We start from the raw sequence: 4,500 nt of genomic DNA on the forward strand, positions 1-4,500 counted from the left end.
GTGTTTGGGTGTATATCCAAAAAAACAACAAAACAGAGGGAATAGAAGCAAATACTGTTGAATGATGATGCATGGAGGAGATTGCAATGAAACGAAAAATGATAGAATGAATGTAAAGCTGATGTTCTCCCACGTAAACTATCACCCAAATTGCAATAAAAACTTTTTTAAAAATCATGATCTGCATCCTAGTGAAATGAGCAGCACTTGGGGTCTTAAAAGCTTCAAGCAGCCATCTAAAATACAACTATTTGTCTCTACTTACCAGGAGCAAAATAGTAAGATAGTAAGCAAAAACTCAGAGAACAAACAAGTTTGCTCAAGCCACAATCTCATCTATCCTAAAACCAGAAGAACTAGATGGTTACCAGCTACCACTGATGACCATTCTAACCTGGGTCACAATAGATGGCTCTGGATACAATGGGGGGAAATGTGAAGCAAAACTTAAGTTCTTATTTAAATAAAACAATAATAATAATAATTTTTACAGCCAGGCATATAATAGAAAGAGGGGTATTAGGAGATACTGCTTAATGGGTACAGAATTTCTATTTAAGGCAATGAAAAACTTTGGGATATAATGGTGATGGTTAATACCACTGAATTATACAATTTAAAATGGTTGAGATGGAAAATTTATGTTGTATATATTTCACCACAATAAGCTTTGGGGGAGGGGTTTAAGGTAAAAAAGAAAATAAGAAAAAACCTCCCTGGGTGATTTCAAAGTGCAGCAAAGTTTGAGACCCACAGCCCTAAGTACAAATCAATCTATCTATTTGTAGTTGCAATTCCCAGGTCAGAGGTTGCAGCTGGAGGAATGGGAGAGAGGCAGGTGGGATGGGTCCTGTGAATCAAGTGGAAACAGGATAATTTTTCAGCCCCCTTATTCAGGGTCCATCACATTCTCGGGTAGATTCTCAGTGGCCCTAACCTATTCTGAACCTGCTGGACCTTTCTGCATTTGAGGGCTGAGCCTGCCATCTGGTGGCCAACTCAAGGAAAACACAGCAGCCAACAGACCCTGGTTATTGTTTTTTAGTGCTGTGAAGTTGTTTCCAACTCATTTGTTGTTGTTGTTAAGTGCTGTCGAGTCGATTCCGACCCATAGCAACCCTGTACAGGGTTTCCAAGGCTGTAAATCTTTACGGGAGCAGACAGCCTCATCTTTCCCCCGAGGAACCGCTGGTAGTTTCAAACTGCCAACCTTGAGGTTCGCAGCCTGATTCGTAACCACTACACTACCAGAGCTCCTTTTTTCCAACTAATAATGACCCCTTATAGGGTTTCCAAGGAGTGGCTGATGATCTTGAACCGCTGACCTTGCAGTTCAAACCGACCTGGCCGTCTAGTGCATTTAACATTGAATTCTTCAATGTCATCCTCACTGGTTTAGTGGTTGGTGCGTAAATTTGAATAATAGTGGTATTAACTGGTCTTCCTTGTAGGTGTATGGATATTAAAGCAAATGGAAGAAACAAGGAAGTTAAAGAGCTGAACAGCAGCTGAGAAGACAAAATCAAGTATTATAGTGAAATGTGCAAAGACTTAAGAGTTAGAAAAAAAGGGAAGACCACACTCAGCATTTCTCAATCTGAAAGAATTGAAGAAAATAATTCAACCCTTTACTTGCAGTATTGAAGGATTCTATGAGCAATACATTGAATGATGCAGAAAGCATAAAAAGAAGATGGAAGGAATATATATAGTGATTGTACCAAAAGAAATGATCTATGTTCAACAACTTCAAGATGTAGCATATGATCAAGAGCCAATGATACTTCCTTCAGAAAGAAGTCCAAGGTGTTCATTGGCAAAGAATGAGATTCCCCGAACTGATGGAATATAAATTGAAATCTTTCAACCAACTGATGCAGCACTGGAGGCACTCACTCATGCATTTCAAAAATAATTGGAAGACAGCTACCTGACCAAAAGATTGGAAGAGATACATATTTGTGCACATTGTAAAGCAAAGTGACCTAACAGCATGCGAAAATCGTTGGACAATATTACGATTATCACATGAAAGTAAAATTTTGCTCAAAGTAATTTCAAAATGGCTACAACAGTACATTGGCAAGAAACTGACAAATGTTCAAGCCATATTCAGATGAGGATGTACAACAAGTGATATCATTGCTGACATCAGATGGATCTTATTTAATAGCAGAGAGTACCAGCAAGATGTTTGCTGTGTTTTACTGACTATGCAAAGACTTTCAACTGTGTGGATCATGACAAGCTATGGATAACATTGAGAAGAATGGGTATTCCAGAACACTTCATTGTACTCACAAGGAACTGGTACAGATGGATGGGCACAGTGGCAGCAGCAGTGGGCTCAAACATTGTTTTGTTCTTCTGTGCATCAAGAGTAGCATTGAGTCAGAATCAAATCAACTGACCACGAGGCAGTTGGTCAGACAGAACAATGGGAAACTGAACAGTTTATAATTGGGAAAGGTGTGTGCCAGGGCTGTAGTCATTCATCATACTTATTCAATCTGCATGTTGAGCAAATAACTCAAGAAGCTGGATTATATGAAGAAAAATGTGGCATCAGGATTGGAGGAAGACTCATTAGCAACCTGCCATGTGATACTTACTGATAAAGATCAAAATACTTACTGATAAAGATCAAAGACCACACAGCCTTATGTATGGGTTACACCTCTATGTAAAGAAAACATATATAGTCAGCACTGGACCAGTAAATAACATCATGCTAAATGGAGAAAAAGATTGAAATTGCCAAGGATGTCATTTTATTTGGCTGTACTATCAACACTCATAGAAGCAACAGTAAAGAAATCAAATGAGTCCCTTTCAGTTGGCAGCAGCAGAGCAGAGTCAGGTAGGACAGGCTGAAAACCCAGAGATGCAGCTTTCATGAAACTACAAGCTCTAGATCTAACATAAAGGTCTGGGCGTCAGTTTCCGGCAACTGCAAGTGGAAAACTCATGGTATAAAGGAAAACATTGTGTTTTAGAAATCAGCACAGAACTCCCTCCGTGGCCATCACACCCAGGCGGAAGTCAGAGGGTTACAGATGGGCACAGGGAAACTTCACTAAAAGCAGGGAAGTGACAATTACAAAAGGAGGTGTGGAGAGATTCTACATGGTTTTTTTTCCTCCTCTTCCCTGTCATGCCTTCTTTGCCCAGTCTGGACACCTTCAGGTGGGTGGGTGCGCACCCTCCAAAAAAAAGTCCAGCGTTGAGACCACAGCTTTCCCAAGGCACAGAGATAGAGCCCCATCGGTCCAAGGGAAAATCCTTTGGCTGTTGCTTTTGACTCTTGCCTGTGGGTCCCAGGCCTAAAGTTAACATGTGCAGGACAATTAACCCCTGCCTACCCAGAAAGGAAAAAAAGCACCTTTGGCCTGACAGACAAACCACATGAACAATCTGTAAAACCCCAACATAAAAAGACGCAACTATTTCAAGAATTATGCTGTGCACACGCACATACTTAACTGACCTTCAGAGACAAAAATAGTAAACAATCTTTCTCCCACTAACTTCTCAATATCTATCTGTGCACCTCTATGGTGGTGACTAGCAGAGGGGCCTGAGAGAGTAGACACTCCAACCCACTACGTGAGGCTTCTATGGTGCACACACACAATTATGTTTTTGTTTCAAAGTGGAGGTTCTTGTCTCTGCTTTCATATTGGTTCTACTTATGGACCTTTGCTTACACATTCTTCCTGGAGGTGGGAGATTTTTATCCCTATGTTACCCAAGAAGAGACAGCAATAATGGCCAGATAACAAAGCTACAAGCATACCCCATAATATTCCACCATTAAGAGCCAATAACAGCTGCTAAACATTACATGCAAAAAGGGAAGCCTATCTCCTTATCATATCCACTGGGAGACACCCAGTAAGCTTAATAACACAATAACAAACGTCCATTTAAACGTTAAAAAAAAAAAAAACCATATAACTACTGGAAATGACAAACAAAAGAACTCAAATACAACAAACAATCTCAAAACATGTCCAAAACCAGAAAAGAGTAACTGAGACAAATGAGCTGGAGACAGACAAAGGCTCCCCAGAAGAGGAAGAGCACGTTTTGTTTTGGATTTGCCTGAGAAAGAATTCAGAAGAATGATATGGAAACACATACAAATGCTCTAAAAAGGGGTGGAGGAAAACAAGGAAGAAGTCAGGAAAGTACTCCAAGAGCAATCAAACAAGATTGATACAGCATTGGACACAATTAAAAACCTGCAAAAAAGGTCCAGATGATTAATAATAAAATATCAGAAATGGACAATACTCTGAAAGGGGAAAGGAGCAGAGAAGAAGAAATGGAAGACAAATCTCTCAATACTGCCAAGATAGAAGAGCAAGCTGAAAGAGGGATTAAAAAAATCTGAAGAGAGACTAAGATTCATGCTGGATAACATGAAAGGGAACAACTTAAGAATTATTGGCATTCCAGAACAGGAAGAATCAGAGAAGTCCACAGAGGAGATAGTTG

This window comes from Chrysochloris asiatica, unplaced genomic scaffold (genome assembly GCF_000296735.1).
Source record: "Chrysochloris asiatica unplaced genomic scaffold, ChrAsi1.0 scaffold00204, whole genome shotgun sequence".
Classification (NCBI taxonomy): Eukaryota; Metazoa; Chordata; class Mammalia; order Afrosoricida; family Chrysochloridae; genus Chrysochloris; species Chrysochloris asiatica.